The sequence below is a fragment of the Phocoena phocoena genome, chromosome 17 (assembly GCF_963924675.1).
Source record: "Phocoena phocoena chromosome 17, mPhoPho1.1, whole genome shotgun sequence".
NCBI classification, from domain to species: Eukaryota; Metazoa; Chordata; class Mammalia; order Artiodactyla; family Phocoenidae; genus Phocoena; species Phocoena phocoena.
This window is the reverse complement of record NC_089235.1, coordinates 40,614,190-40,631,321: the sequence shown is the minus strand read 5'-3', so window position 1 is coordinate 40,631,321 and position 17,132 is coordinate 40,614,190. Positions and strand designations below refer to the sequence as shown.

At 43.7% G+C, this 17,132-nt stretch overlaps 1 non-coding gene across 1 annotated transcript; it reads left to right on the top strand.

Annotated features, from left to right (window-relative positions):
• The first annotated feature begins 633 nt into the window (after positions 1-633).
• LOC136137398 (small nucleolar RNA SNORA70) lies at positions 634-762 on the top strand. The gene has a single exon (XR_010656733.1). It is a non-coding gene; the product is annotated as a small nucleolar RNA SNORA70 (small nucleolar RNA).
• The last annotated feature ends 16,370 nt before the right edge of the window (positions 763-17,132 follow it).

The following is a 17,132-nucleotide window of genomic DNA, read 5'->3' as shown; positions in this document are numbered from 1 at the left end:
AAGTATCACCTTCTTGCTATAAGACACAAAGCAAGACTATCCAAGATCATTACCAGTGAATGAGATAAACTTCTATGTAACTTATTTCCCAAATATCAAAACAAATTATATGCCAATGGGTTTGGAGGGGCTAACTAACTTTAAAGCCCACACTAAATAAACAAATGTCCCCTAAATACTCATACAAAGGCATTGATTGGCCAAGGGTCCAGGAGTTTCAAGCTGTGATGACAAAGGCATAGACTCAGGGTGGGCAAGGAAATAAGGGGGAGAGAACCCCAGTGAAGAAAATAGTTTCTTGCATGGCTAACAAAAGAGAGAGATGATTACAGCAGCCAGACTGTAGGGATTCTGGCAAAATTATGGTGGTAGCGTGGCAGTCACCCTATGTTTAAGAAATTAAAGACACTTCTAATTTCAAATATTTTAAATCATTACTCCCAGAAGTATATAAATATGTGCCAAACCTACATATCTCAATTTGGAGTTTTCAAAATATAGACAAAAGATTGCATTTAAATCTAGAAAATGATGTCCAAGGGGGGCATGTCAAGGTTAAGTTGGGCTAGTGGCTGGGAGAAAGTAGCCATGGAGTGCTGGGTTCAATCCAAGATTAGAAAAGGGAGCACCTATTTGCAGCCAATTAAGCTGACTGTGCTCTTTTCCTCCATGGAGGTCTGGCGTGCAATGGCTGCAAACTCCTAGGTAGTATATGCAGCCTGTTGCCTGCATGGGTTGCCCTGAGGGACCTTGGAGACAGCCCTTTCCAGTGGACATTTACATCTGGCATGCTGTCCCTAATCTAGGCTCCAGATTGGTATGCATGGTGCCTTTGAAAAGCCCCAGGGCACAGCGGTCAGGGTCCACATTGGCGAAGTCATAATGTCCATCTGCAAAACAAGCTGCAGAACAAGGAGCATGTGATCAAGGCCCTAAGCAAGGCCAAGTTCAAGTTCCCTGGCCGCCAGAAGATCCACCTCTCCAAGAAGTAGGGATTTGCTAAGTTTAATGTGAATGAATTTGAAAACATGGTGACAGAAAAGCAGCTCATCCCAGATGGCTGTGGGGTCAAATATACCCCTAATCATGGCCCCCTGGACACATGGCAGGCCCTGCACTCATGAGAGCCTTATCCCCACCTTACGCCCACCAATAAATCCTACTTTCCTGTCACAAAGAAAAGGAAAAGGAAAGGCAGCACCTAGCAGAGGCAGCAACAGATGATCCTCCCAAGTTTCCAAGAAACCAGCAAAGGAAAACCAGAGCCCAAAGGATCTCTGTCTTCAGGCACCTGGTATAGGACAGTTTAGGATACTTCTTTTGAGCAGTTTGCTTGCTGATGACCTCTATGTTTTCTGGTCATGCTACGTATGGTGGAAAATTTCTAAGAGAAACTTCCCAGGGGCACGGCCCCCAGACCCCAAATCTGAAGTCAAAATGACTAATCGAGACAACTGCAAAGGCTACTCCACTTAAGAGTAGCTGCTCCACTGGGAGGCCAGCATGGGCAAGATCAGCAGGGAAGGGGCTGTGGAGACCACAAGGTATAAGTTTCCTGGGCCACTCTTTATGGTCGCTCAGAGCTCCCCTTGACCTCTGCCTTAGTACATATGGCCTTCTGCCCTGAAAATCACCTGGTGCGCAACTTAACTCCCCCACCCAGACTGTAAGCAGAAACAATGTCACTGTCCTTCTCAGATTGCTTGGCATAGAAAGGTACCATGGTAGAGATGAAAGAAGGGTGTGGAATTCAGCACTGGAAATACCACTTTGAAGGGATGCAGAATGGCAGAGTGGCTGAAACTATAGTTTACAAAGCCAGGTTGCCTGAGTTTAAATCCTGCTTCTTCTTAGTAGCTGTCTGAGCTTGGGCAAGTTGTTAGCCATCTTGCACCTCAATTTTCTCATTTGTCAACTGAGAGTAATAATAATGCCTACCCCCAGGGCTCTGGGAATTAAAGGAATAAAAGCACTTATAGTACATACATATTTTGGTAGATCATACTATTATTTTCCATAGCCTAATAAACAGTGTATGTTCATGTGCTTTGCTAAACTTTAGTTTTCTCATCTGAAAAATGAAGGCATAAGATCCAGTCTCATAGGACTGGATATGAATTAGCTAATGGAAGTCAAAAAATACGTTGAATGGAAAATGCAATCCAAATGTTTTTGTTTGCTGTTATCAACGCACATAGTAGGCACTGGAATCAATGATTGCTAAAATACAGAAACAAAACAACCACAGAAAGGTTAGACCAGACCCCCTCAAGACTCACCATCCCGAGATCTTATACAGGAAAGTTATTTGTAAACATGAACGCCAGACAAGTGTTCCTTGTTAGCTATGCATAGGCCCTGGAGACCAGTACTGCCGTGTGGTGAGATCAAGTAAAGTGATGGACTCTGCCAAGAGAGGCTCTGAGGCCTGAGAAATTACTCCCCCAGAGGCCTCCTGCACTGCACTGTGCCCCACTCCCACTTCGGCCACCTCCCCAAACACCCCCAGCCCCCTCCCAACAATCCTCCAGACTTTGCCCAGTCCCCATTGGCATGGAAGTGCAGAGCTCAACACATTCCACACTTCATCCCCCTGGATTCACCCTGATTGGCTGGTTCTGCCTGACTGTCCCACACAGCATCTCTAGGAGAGTCAGAAAGGAATGTACTGAACTCACCAGCGCCAGGGGCAGAACCAAAGTCAGCATGGCCTGTCACCCTAAGGAGTTTAGCGCTCCCGTCATCGCCACAAGACAGACACAGAGCAGGCCCCGGGAAGAGCCTGCACCTTCCCCAGAGCCAGGGAGGTGGTCAGAAAACCACATGGGGATGTAGGTTCTCCTACAAAAGCAAGGCCACCAAAATCCTAGCCCTGGAAAACTCCTTCCAAATGGACACTTGACGGGTGGAGGGGAAGAGGGTTAGCATCTGCCCTGAAGCTCTTGGCTCCGCCTGAGTTTTCTACACAGTACAGAAAAGGAGCCCGGTATATAGAAAGCTTGATCGTTGATAAACCAAGAAGTTTCACCATTTCACAGTAGATCTTGATTCCTTTTCCAAATACATGAGGCTACTTCATCCAATTACCCCCCAGACTTCAGGCAGACTGAGGCCATTTGCCTACTGCTGTGCTCTCTGCACACCCCAGAGCCAACATTGCCAGGCCCCTCCTGCTGGTGCTTGGATCACTTTAACCCAATGATACAGGTGCCCTTGGACATTGATAAATCTGTGGAGATGAACAGCGTTCACAGCACTACAGTCTCACAGTTATTCAAAAACATTGATTCACTCACTTCCAACACGGAGCTCTTTAGCCCTTTCTATTTTTCATAAGCAGGTTATTTAATTCAAGTCATCCGTAGCCATTCATCCATTTATTCATTCACTCACTCAGTCAACAAATACTTATTGAGTGTCTACTATGTGCCAGGCACTATGCTAGGAACAGGAGCTACAGTAGTGGTCAAAACCAGGATGATTCTTGTTCTCACAGTCTAGTACACGCATTCTCAACAGAGGCTATATTGCCACCAGGGGTGAAAAGTGGTTCCTGGGTGCTGAAGAAAATTACTCATTTTATGTACAAATCACAGATATGCATATAGTATGTGCAATGTATGCAATCATATGTATGTGTATGTATATATACATACAGACACAGAGTTGCATTTTTGTATTAGTTCCCTATTGCTGATGTAACAAATTATCATAAACGTAATAGCTTAATATAACACAAATTTATTATCTTCCAGTACTGGGATTCAGAAGTCTGAAATGGGTCTCCCTGGACTGGAAACAAGGTGTGGGTAGGGCTGTGCTCCTTCTCACGCTCTAGGGAAAAATCTGTTCCCTTGCCTCTCCTGCTTCAAGAAGCTGCCCATATTCTTTGGCTCATGGCCTCTTCCATCTTCAAAGCCAGCAATGGCAGTCAAGTCTTTCTTACACTGCATCTCCCTCACACTGTCCCTCCTGCCTCCCTCTCTCACTTATAAGAAACTTTGTGATTACATTGGGACCACCAGGCTAATACAGAATAATCACCTTAGCTCAAGGTCATCTGATTAATAACGTTAATTTCATCTGCAGCCAAAAGTTCCCCCATACCATGCAATATAATTTATTCACAGGTTCCGGGGTGTAGGACGTGGATGTCTTTGGGGGGAGGGGTGGGAAGGGGAGGAGCCATTCTGCCCACCACAACAGTACATCTATCCGTAACATTAAAATTTCATGGTGGGGGGCGCTTTCCTGGTGGCGCAGTGGTTGAGAGTCCGCCTGCCGATGCAGGGGACGCGGGTTCGTGCCCCGGTGCGGGAAGATCCCACATGCCGCGGAGCGGCTGGGCCCCCGTGAGCCATGGCCGCTGAGCCTGCGCGTCCGGAGCCTGTGCTCCGCAACAGGAAAGGCCACAACAGTGAGAGGCCTGCGTACCGCAAAAAAAAAAAAAAAAAAATTTCATGGGGGGAAGATCAGTAAAGCATGTCTAAAAGGGGCCCTTGAAAGGTCAATAATGAAACAAAGTTTGAGAAATCTTTGTCTACTGAGAAGGCAATGCAGGGTCTTGATTCAATCTTTATACTTAGGACAAGACTGTCTGGGCTCAAATCCCATCTCTATGCTAACTTGCTGTGTGGCTGTGAGCAAGTTACTTAAGCCCTCAAGAAGGGTAGTACTAGGACACACTTCCTCAGTTTTTGTGAGAATTAAATATGTTAATGCTTTGACAGGACTTAGAAATTGCCAAGTATGCAGTAAGTGCTTGAAAAATGTTTGCACTGGTGTTAGGACAGACACCAAGATTATTCAAATAATCACAGAAATAAATGTGTAAATTCAAATGATGATAAATGCTGAAAAGGAAAAGATTGTTCCTGCCATGCTGTAAGAGTATAAACAACGGGGTCTCACTGGGAGTAGGAAGGTAGCAAGAGTTTCCTAAGGAAGTGACCTCGGAACTGAAATCGGAACAATAGGTGGGCATTAACTAGGTGAAGAGCACAGGGTGGGTGAGATGAGGGGGCTTTGAGGAGAGGTTTCCAAGCAGAGAGAACAGTCTAAGGGTGTCCTTGGGGCAGAAGGGACATAGCACAAGCTCATGAGACTGAGAGCCCGGTATGGCTGCCCCAGGGAAAGCAGGGGCTATGGGGGTGGATGCCAGACCAAGTTGGAGAGCTTGATGGAACCAGACCTAACGGCCTGGGCCATGTTATGGATTTTTGCCTTTATCCTAAGGGCAATAGGAGGCCACAGATGTATATGAAGTAGAGAGGGTACTGCAAGCGAAATGGTCAGGACTGAGTGGATAGTGGCAATAGGGGATCCAGAGAGACAAATCAGGAGGTGACAGAAATAGGACCAGGATAGGGGAGGAGATGAAGAGAAAGGAGTTACTTAAAAGGTAAAATCGACAGGACTTTTGTGGAGCACAGCAGAAAGGAGCAGGCCGTAGAGGCATACACCAAATGTCCAGTATCCCATGGACATGTCCACGCACATCCATCAATGCCCAAAGCCAGCCCCCAAGTTTGTGAGTATCCTGTTCAGGGAAAAGGCCTGCCGAAATGTCAGATCAGATGTGCAGTGACTTCTGTAGCACTCTGCACACCACTCTGTATCCTGGGTATAAAATAAACTTTAAATTGGACACAGCTTTAACAAAAAGTGGTGCTGGCAACAGCTCTTCTTTTAAGACCTCTGTTTACTGTAGAGTGTTTTAAGCATGACGTTTTAATTTCAATTTTTTTTAAATATGTATTTTGTGAGAAATAAACAGAGATGACTTAACTGGAAATTGAACCAGGGTCTCCTGGCCCTTGGCCCACATTTCTACCCAGGGACCAACTGTCTGATGAAGTATAAATCCACCTACCCAAGCTGCTGTATGACCAGCGTGAGCTGTGTTTATGTTCCTCTTAAAAGTGCACGCACTTCTTGGCCAGAAAGTCCACAGGCCAAAGCATTGATCTTTTAGAACTTCTGCACCAAAGAAGCCTGATTCAATTTGAGGTATAATCGTTCAAAGCCAAATCGTAGCTGCATACATTTTCCCCAAAGTTCTCTGCATTTGCCTATTCCATATCCAGGACAGAACCAGTTTACAGTTCAACAGATCTGGGTTCCTTAAACCATTTGCCACGGCAATAGTTGGGAAAGGAATCCACTGAAAATGATGAAGTGTGGCAGAATCTAAACCATGGGAAAAAATCAATAAGGATTAGAGTGGAAGAGAGGGAAAGGAGGGATGTGCCTGTTTCTGTTATTTTAGAAACACTGAAGACAAGAGACTTGAGTTTTACTCCCACCTCTGCCACCAATTACTTACGTAATCTTCGGCAATTCAGTTCAACAAACAGTGAGCAAATGAATGAATAAATGCATCAGACATGTCCATAAGCCAAACCCTGTGGTAGGCACTGGGTATCCAAAGATACCTAAGGCACAGTACCTACCGCTGGGGAGTTTAAAAACAAGAGTTGAGCACAAATACCTATGTAGGAACATAAGAAAATGTCACAAGTGATAAGGCATAAATAGGCCCAAAAGGCTAAGGGAGAAACAAATCCTAACCTGAGTGCAAGGAAGACTTCCTTGAGGCAAAGACACCTGTGCTTATATTAAAACATGAGCAAGAATTAGCTAGATGAATAAAGGTGATAGAGTGCATGAAAGTAAGCTGTTAACAGACATGGGTAGCTCATAAAGGCTGAAGGATCGTACTGGACAATTGTCACTCCTGTGGCTCTACAGCACCTGAACTTCCTTTGTTTGAGCAATTTCCCTCTTTCTGAAGCTTTGTGGGATCCTCAGCATAGACGGAGAACATTTCTGATACTTTCCTTCCCCCTTCCTGCGCACTTAGGGACAGGCACGTGACTTAGGTTTGGACAAGCAGATACATGCGCCAAAACTGTGAGATTGGGAGCTAGGGACACAAAGAAATACAGATCACAAAAAATGTCACTTCTGGCACTATAAGCAGCCATATCAAGGTCTAGCTTCCATGCACAGTGGTGCCAAAGGGCAGCCCCCAACCCCCAGGGTCAGGGTGCAGCCGGGCAGGCTGCAATGTGGAGGCTACAGCAGTGCAACCTCAGTGGACCTGCCCCAGAGCGTGATTTGAGCTTCAGTTTCAGCTGGGTAGCTTCTGACCTAGTTCTTCAGCCTTTGCAGTAATTCTGTAAGCCTCCCAATGTCCTTTTTTTTTCTTTTTCTTTTTTTTTTTCCCAGAAAGAGGAAAACAAATACCAATACCCTTTTAAGAAATTTCTCTTCTGCCTAAATTAACTAGGGTTGGTTTCATTTACTTGCAACCAAAACACCAGACTGATATAGGAATACCACACGCACAGGCGAGTGACAGTTTGGTGGTAAGGATGCAGGGCACTGCAAACAGTTTAATATTAAGGAAGCATGAAGAGTGAGGTAAAAAGGATGGGAAGTAAGCCTAGAGAGACAGGTAGGGGTCAAGTCCCAGAGCGGCTGGTGCACTGGGCTAAGAAACTTGGAATTCATCCTGAAGGCAATGAGCACCTTAGCACAGAAGTGGCAGTAGCCATACTCATATTTTAGACTGATTAACCTAATTCTAGTAGAAAAAACCAGTGTAAAGTGGGCAGGGGAAGATTAGGAAAGGCCAGACAACAGGCTATTACAATAGGGTCCAAAGAAAAGGTGAGATGAGTCTGACCTGGGCAGTGGTTATGGGGAGAGAGAGGCGGTGAAAGTCTTGAGAGATGTTTAGGCAACAAAGCAGGTGATACTTATTTTCACATTGAGATGGAAAAGTCCCTTTTACCATTCTGGGCTCAATTTCTTCAACTGTAAATTAGGAGTGACGTCTAGGTGTCCTACAAGACAGGCAACAGTCCGTGATTCTAACTATTGGAGATGCAAGTACACTGGTCTGAAGACAACAGAAACTGTCACCGGGAAGGGAAAGAAACTTCCTTATGGGGACAGGTCAGAAAGATGAAGACCGGGCAGGGTTAAAACCAAAGTCTGTGAAGTTGTGAAAGGCACAGCATATGGTAAAGCTGGGCTTGTTTACTGAAACTTACGATTCTATGCCAGAAAGCTTGAAGGGGAGGGAGGTGTTATTATATAAAAGGAAGCCTTGCTTTATACAACAGGTGCACTGCCAGGGTGTACTAACATTTGAAAATCTGATGCACTGTTAAAAAATCTCCTTTATAAACTGATTTTGTTGTACCTTTTACCCAGATGTTTTCCCATTACATAGACATGAATTCACTGGTGGATCTGAGTTCTTGAACATTTACAGTGAAAAGTTTCTTTCATGAGACTAAAACATTTCTTGAGTGACACTATATTCTTCTAACAAAACAAATATCTGAAGGTTTGGGCATCAAAACATACAGGATAGGATCCCTGTTTTAAGTGTGTGTGTAGCTAAAACTGAACAAGAAAGGCAACCAACACTAGAAGCGCGAAAATGGACATTTTCACAGAATCTCAAGAGTTTCAGCATGCCAGGGGTAAACACACTTCTGCCCAAGAAGAATTTTCCTTCGCAGTGCAGAAGTTCTTTCTCAGCTAAAAAAAAAAAAATTGAGCCATGATTTTAGTTTTGTTTGAAAAATTTAAGTGAGGTCCTTTTAAAACTCCTTCTTTGAAGACTAGAGAATGAGAATATGCCATGTATTATTTTTCAGTTACTAGCTCTTCTACATTCTCCCCATTATTTCAAAGGAAATAAATAACACACCTTTGTCTCTCATGCCATCAAATGCTTGATCATCTCACCAAGCAGGGCTACCAAGTTTCTGAAGAAAGACTAGGGATGCAGTTTCAGTTTCTCTGAACAAGGATCTCTATACGAAAAGCCTAATTTAGCTGATGAGCCGCTGTGGGAAAGGATGACTCCCTCATCCCAGTCCCTCCTGGCCCCTCGTCCCCTCCCCCAACCACAGACAGAGGTGACTTTTGGGGGACTTGCTCTTAAAAGTCTTTGCATTGTCATGGTTATTTGACCCACGGAAAAGTATAAATTAAAATAATATTTATAGGGGCTTCCCTGGTGGCGCAGTGGTTGAGAGTCCGCCTGCCGATGCAGGAGACATGGGTTTGTGCCCCGGTCCGGGAGGATCCCACATGCCGCGGAGCGGCTGGGCCCGTGACCACGGCCGCTTGAGCCTGCGCCTCCGGAGCCTGTGCTCCGCAACGGGAGAGGCCACAACAGTGAGAGGCCCGCGTACCGCAAAAAAAAAAAAAAAAGCAATAAAATAATACTTATAATCATTGTCCATTCCATTTTGTTTTTTCTGTCTTTCAAACTGTGGAGTACTGAGCGAATTTCGGATAGGTCATGTACATAATAAAACCCCTCCAGACTGAACACACACATATACACCACCACCACTACCCCCATACACATCCATCCAAATTAGGACACAGGAGAAAAATCAAGTAATGTCTTGAAATGGCAGGGAAGAGCATTTGCCTCTTTTATTCAGCTTAAGTGCCCCTTGGAGGATTTTCACATTTTGCTTTTCGAACTCTTTGAAAATTACCCTGATTTAGTGAAGAACAGATTCGTCTTTAAAAATCTATTTTATGGGACTTCCCTGGTGGTCCAGTGGTAAAGAATCCGCCTTCCAATGAAGGGGAAGCCGGTTCTGTCTCTGGTTGGGGCACTAAGTTCCCACATGCCACGGGGCAGCTAAGCCCGAGCACCACAACTACTGAGCTCGCGAACCTCAACGAGAGAGCCCACGCCCCACAACTAGACAGAAGCCTGTGCACTGCAACGAAGAGCTCGCATGCCTCAGTGAAGATCCTGCGTGCCAGCAGCTAAGACCCAATGCAGCCAAAAAATTAAACAAAATAAATAACTAAACAAAATAAATATTTTAAAATATCATTTAAAAAACAAAAGTCAGTGGGTGGAGCTCCACAGCCCGATGGCAACAAGCCCATGTCTGCCATGAAAGGAGTGTCTTTTATAAAAAAAAATATAATAAAAATAAAATAAAATAATGAAAATCTGTTTTAAAGCAACTAAGCACTCTTTACTAAGCAAAGCTGAATTTTTAATAGCTAAAAACATTACCATCACCCTCCCTCCCTCCCCAACGACAAAAAAAGTGCTTATTTTTAAATTTGTATTCCTGAAACTTCCACGTCAGTTCCCTCAAGCCATCACAACTTCTAAGGTGCCCCATAGCAGAATGGGTGCAATCACCCTGGCTGGTGTGGTTCTTTTTCTCTCACATTCCTAATAGTTTTCCTGAAACCCTGAACTTCAGTAAAGTTTGCTAAGCAGACAAATGCTCTGACCTTTTGCTCAAGGAGACAAAGTCGGCCATGGCCACAGGTAGACAAGGTGAGCGATCCACAGGTGTGCTGTCTGCTGGAGCAGCCCCTCACTGGGGAGCAAATCCTGCAGAGAGGGGTCTCCAGCTAAATATACTAGAAGACAGTTTCATGCTGTTAACCAGCTGACCTTTGCCATGATAACCAATTATTCAGAGGAAGAAAAAGCTGCTTTAAAACGCATTTTCTTTTTTTAACGTCAGTTTACCTAGTATAATTGTCTTGCCCCGTCTTTCCTTTTTTTTAAGAAATCTGCCCTCATTGACTGACAGGTACAAATTTCCCCCAACCCTCCCGTCATAAATCTACCTCACCCGTCCCCCTGCAGCTCCCAAACTGGATTCCACGATAAAGAAATATTGCTGCTGCCTCTGTTGTCTTTATCTCAAACCAGAAAATGAACTTGAGTTCAAAAACCTGTTCTCTAAACTCCAAGTGACTGAGACAGGAAGCGGGGGTGTTGGGGGCACTGGTGGATGGCGGGCTGTTTGTACACCCATTGGCACCGCCTCTTCCTCACGAGTGAAGCTTTCCATGGAAATTCTGGCTGCATTAGCCTTGGCTAGGTTGGGGACTATTTTTGGAAGCCTAAAAACCTCAGGGGAGTGACTTTTACTTTTATTCATGTAGAGGGTCCTTACTTTTATTTATTAAAGAAACAAAAACATGTCTCCTGCTTAACTTCAACCAGCTTTCATGTCAAGTAAAACAAAACGTGTTGGCTGGTCCAATCGGCCATTGGCCAGGGCGGAGGGGGAGCCCCTCAGACTGTGTCTGATGCATATGTGACCTGGGTGTTAATCACCTCTCAGAAAGGGCAGAGCCATGGTCTTTTGAGACTCTTGTCCCAAAGGAACAGCTTTGGGTGAGTGTTTGAGTCCAGCTGGGAGAGAAAAGGTATCTGGGCAAAATTCCAGCAAATTTGAAGTGTTACATTTAAAAGCATTTCAGGTGGAGAAGAAAAGCGATGGAAGGCTCAGAACTCTCTGCTCCCAGCGCGGTGACACTGACATCCCCGAACTCGAAAAAAGCAGCAGAAAGGATCATGGGGTGAGAATCACCCCACAGATTTAGCTGCACCCCACCCCCAGAGTCTATGTGTTCATTTTAACAAGTTGTGAAGGGCAGGCAGCCAACCCCTTGGCCTCCAGGAGACAAATTGATTCAAGGTTTTCTCCGTGAGCCCACAGCCAGGATGCCTGCAACAATAGCAGCAGGAGAGGTGCTGTTGTTTTATCTCAGTGGAGATTTGAAACTCCCTCACCCGGGCCTAGCTGCCCGCCAGGCATCTACAAATGGGAACAAGAAACAGCAAGAAAGGCAAGCAAAGTGGAAGATAAAGTTTGCCTCAGGCACTAAAAAAGCTGCTGTGAGAATCCCCGGGGAATTTGCTTGGTGGGGCATCTCCATGCCAGTATCAAGGCTGGCCCTCTATTCCATCAGCCCGCTCTTCCTTTCCTCCTGTGTCCTCTTCACTGTCCCATTTATGACTCCAGCTAGGATTCACATATCCCAACATGCTGGATGATGGCTACAAATATTTACATCATGTTGGGCAAATCACTTCAGCTTCCCTGGCCCCAGTTTCCTTCTGTTAAATGAGTATGTGGCAGAGACTACCAGCTATTCACCATAAATCTGTTTCATCTTCTTCCTGGGCACAGGATGCATATACATCTCCTCGCTTCCCTTGTGGGTAGGCATGACGGTGTGACTGTCGTTCCTAGCCAACAGAATATGAGCAGAAGTGGTGTGTGCCATTTTCAGGCCAGGAAGTTGACATGCCCCCTTTTTCTCTTCCCACCAGTTGCACCTGGTTAATGATGGAAGCCCAGATAGCCACGCATTGAAGAGGGCAGAGCCAGAAAATATGTCCTAGAATCACCTTGTAAAAGAAAGCTGCCAGGTATAGATCTGGAGAAAACTCTAATTTAAAAAGATACATGCACCCCAACATTCACAGCAGCACTAATACCCAAGACATGGAAGCAACCTAAATGTCCGTCGACAGATGAATGGATAAAGAAAATATGGTATATATATATATACAATGGAATATTACTCAGCCATAAAAAAGAATGAAATAATGTCATTTGCAGCAACATGGATGGACCTAGAGATTATCACACTAAGTGAAGTAAGTCAGACAAAGACAAACATAATATGATATCACTTATATGTGGAATCTAAAAAAAGTGATACAAATGAAACTTACTTACAAACAGAAACAGACTCACAGACATGGAAAACAAACTTATGGTTACCGAAGGGGGAAGCGGGGGGAGGGATAAATTTGGGATTAACATATACACACTACTACATATAAAATAGATAAACAACAAGGACCTACTTATAACACAGGAAACTATATCCAATATCTTGTAATAACCTATAATGGAAAAGAATCCAAAACAAAATATATGCATATATATAAAACTGAATCACTGTGGTGTACACCTGAAACATTGTAAAGCAGCTATAATTCAATAAAAAAATAAAAATTAAAAAAAAAAAGAAAGCTGCCCTTTAACCAAAATATCTTCCTTGGACTGTTTCATGAGTAAGGAATAAATATTGATCAGGCTAATCCACTAAAGTTTTGGGGAGCCTACTTGTTTCTACAGCCTAACCTACCCTGACTAATACTGGGTGAAAATAACCCCTGCCCTGCCTACCTCAAAGAACAATGGGAAGAATCAAATGAGATATGATGTGTGATGTGTGAAAAAACTTTGAAAGTGTATCACATCATCCAAGTCTAGAGCAGAAATAACACCATCTGTAGATGAGGAAGCACCCATAGATTGACAGCATTCACTGAGTCCAGGCATCCTGCTACTTAAATGCTTTATAAGGATTGTTCCACTTAATATACATAACAACATTAGGAAACAGATGCTATTGTCATCCCCATGAACCAGATAAGGGAAACCGGGGCTTACAAAAGTCAACAACTCACCCTGTACTCAATCTGAGCTAAAGACAGAAAGTCTGACACCAGAACCAACAGTCTTAATGGTGAACCTAGAAAGAAAAGGTAGCTTCAAATAAATGAATAATTGGGACTTTTAATTAAATAAGTGAACCCTTAAAACCACTTTGCTTCAATTACCTTTTTCAAAAGAAAGCCATTGTTGGCCTACTATTTGTCACCATACTGACCCAGTTTTTCCACTTCTTTTCCATGTACACACACACCTCTCATCTACAGCAGCTGGTGTTCTTTCAAACACATGATGATGTAGACCACTACCTAGATTCCTACCATAAGCTTGGATGCAGGATTTGACATTTACTAGGTACATTTTTAAATCTCAGTCCAGTACATTTTTATTCCCTCTAGAAACTCTTTTGTCCTCTTAAATGCATTTAATGTAAGCTAAGAGACAAGGAAATGCTGTTTAATTGGTGTAAAATGGCAAGGGCACCTCCCAGGTATTAACTCATTTAAGAAATCATAAAGCAATGTTACCTCATGCTTCCACTATTAGACAGAGTCCCAAAGTACAATTACTGAAGCCTAGTAACAAGACCACCAACAGTAAGCCAGGCCGTTATAAAAATTTAAGAGCTATTGTGTAAAATGAGCTTTTACAGTCGGTCAGCTGAGTTACTTAGCACGTGTGTTTTCCATCCTTGCAATGCATAGGGAAAATTCACAGTGTCCAACATCTCTTAAAACCACATTTCCACCTGTGTGGGACAGTGGAATTAATAAGCATATAGAACAACCTCACAAATTTGGATCCCACTCATCTGGAATTCATGATATTTCAGTTACGCATATGTGAGCCTGGCCAGACAAAAAGGCTGGCAGGGGTGGAGGTCATTGCACAAAGCTAGAGTGAAACAGGGCTGGCAGGGTCAAGGGGAAGAAGAAATTGGGCCGTGGAGTTCAGAGACTATTATACATACACGTTGTAATGAGCAAATGAGAATCGTATATATAAAGTCACTAATTGTGTGCTGAGATTGAGTTTTTACCCTTTGGTATTCATGAGGGTTTGGGAAATAAATTTAAACACTCACATGAAATTGCAGGAAGAATGTTTAACCTGCTTGCTGATTAAGGCAAATAAAACATTTTCTTGCACTTTTCAGAAATACATTCACAAAAGCTAGTGGCATAGTTATTTATTCACTAAAGGATGTAAACAATGTAACCCTTAAGAGTCTTCCTGACATAAAAATAATAAAATACCGGTCTATAGTATACAGTTCAAATTTGAGCCTTGCAATAACTCTAATAATCTCCCTATAATCCCTAACCATTCCCACACATAAGACAGGGGAGACGGAATCAACATGTGTTTAATGAGGATCAATTATCTGCCAGGCAATTGTGAGTAATTAACATTAGATAAGTTTAATTAATTGGTTTTTAGTGGACTGAGTATCTCAGCCAGCTGCATTTGCAACTGATTTGTAAGTTCTTAAACACTATAACAGTCCGAATAGAACAAAATACCTAGGAAGTGAAAAGTTATGATACGGATTTTGTGGTTCCACCTGTGCGCATTTTTAAATAATATTACAGTTAATAAAATTATCACATTTTTTAAAAACCCAGCAAGATGGCCTTTCCTGGTTCATCGCAATTAGAAACAAACTAGTCCCTTTTTCGCACACCCTAACCATTCTCACAGAATTTTTTTCACACTATACTTAGCATTAGCATGATAGTTATTTGTTTACTATTTTTTCCCTCTTACAAGATAAATATTCTTTGAGGATGAGGACCACGGTCAAACGGAAGAAGAGAGAAAAACTTCAGACCTTCAAATTCACTAGAGATTCGGTTTAAGTTTCTTCTGGATGCCTAGTTTTCTTCCGTGTGAATTGAAGAATAAAACAGTAGCAGAGGGCTTCCCTGGTGGCGCAGTGGTTGAGAGTCCGCCGGCCTAGGCAGGGGAGGCGGGTTCGTGCCCCGGTCCGGGAGGATCCCACATGCCGCGGAGCGGCTGGGCCCGTGAGCCATGGCCGCTGAGCCTGCGCGTCCAGAGCCTGTGCTCCACAACGGGGCCACAACAGTGAGAGGCCCGCGTACCGCAAAAAAAAAAAAAAAAAAAAGAGTATACTTTTTCTAAGAATTTCAAAACATTGTCAAATTATACTCCAGAACGCTCTGGACACGCAAGTTTACTATCCTAATGGTAAAGCAGACAAATGCTCACCCCTCCTACCCGACTGACAACTCTTAGTATTAATAGACTTTTTACTCCTTGCCATTCTGATTGCTGTTCAGTTTCTGGTAAAACAAGCCAAATATTCTTGGCCATTTACATCTCTTCCTTCGTGATCTACCTATCCACTTCACACATTTTTTTCTAATGATATGCTTCTCTTTTTCTGAATAATTTTCTTAACTTTGACCTGAGGGTCTGGGACCCTCGACTACTCTGAATTTTCTCCAGAGTTGTCCTTGCCTTTGCTACAGATCTGTTCATCTCAAACTAGAGATGCCTTTCGTCATCTCTTTGCTAAATCAGTGCGCCTCTCTCCTAGCAAATGGCTTTTCTATTTTAGCTTTGGACACACTGTGTTTCTCTTTAACTTGATAAAGGGTGGAGAGAGGGGGCAGCAAATTAGAATGTTAGAGGTAATGTACGGAGGAGCTCTACTAAGGTCTAACCTCTATTTTTTCTGCTGAGAGTCTCAGACATGGGCACTGAGATGAAATTTGAATTTTTTTTTTTTTTTTTTGGCTGCATTGGGTCTTCATTTCTGTGCACGGGTTTTCTCTAGTTGTAGTGAGCGGGGGCTACTCTTTATTGCGGTGCGCGAGCTTCTCATCGCAGTGGCTTCTCTTGTTGTGGAGCACTGGATCTAGAAGCGCAAGCTTCAGTAGTTGTGGTTTGCGGACTTAGTTGCTCCGCAGTATGTGGGGTCTGCCTGGACCAGGGATCGAACTCGTGTCCCCTGCTTTGGCGGGGACACCAGTCCAAATTTGAAATGTTTAAACAAAGATTTTCCTTGGAGTTGCCAGGACATATTCATTGCCCCAGGCAGAATTACAGCAGAGATGCAAAGAGAACTTTTTAATGTTCGGTTCCTGAACTTCTACAGAGTTGGTTAAAATCTGTAATAGAAACATGAATGTGGAAAGCCAAACATGTTTGTGTTGTAGGAATCAGCCTTTCTGAGAGAAAAAGAAAGATTTTTGAAAATCAAAAGCTAAAATCTGAAGAAAGCAAAGCTTAGACTTTGGCCCATAAGCTGGTAGTTTTGATCTGTAAGATATGAGGTACCTCCCTCTCAAGCATGATGGAGGTGGGAAGTAGGAGTGAGTTGAAAATATTGCTGGGGGTATTATTTAACTATCACACTGCCAATAGCACTCTCATTGAGAAACTGCTCAAATTAATGGATTGGAGAAAAAAATTCATGGAGAGCCAGAGAGTGGATATAGAGACCAGAGGAGAGCTGCCCAGCCTAAGAAGGGGGAAGCTTGAGTGGGCAAGGCTCTGTGAACCTATATAGAGGAGGCCAGACCTGGAGGGACCACCCAAAAGGAGCTGGATCAGCTCTGAGAGACGGCCCAGGCTCTTGCCCGTCTGAGGCCAGTAACCAGCACCAAGGATGCACATGGTTGCCCAGCCCAGAGCTGCAGATTCTCAGGCACCACTCCCATGAACTCCCTTATCACCTGTGGCGGGCAGCATCTCAGCTATCCTCAGTTCCGCCTTTCCTTCAACAGCTGCATACCACCCAAGAATCTGCCCTGCCCATCCAAACTGCCCGCCTTGGACAAGCCCTATTCAATAGCTCATCAGTTTTATAATAAATCTCCTGAAACC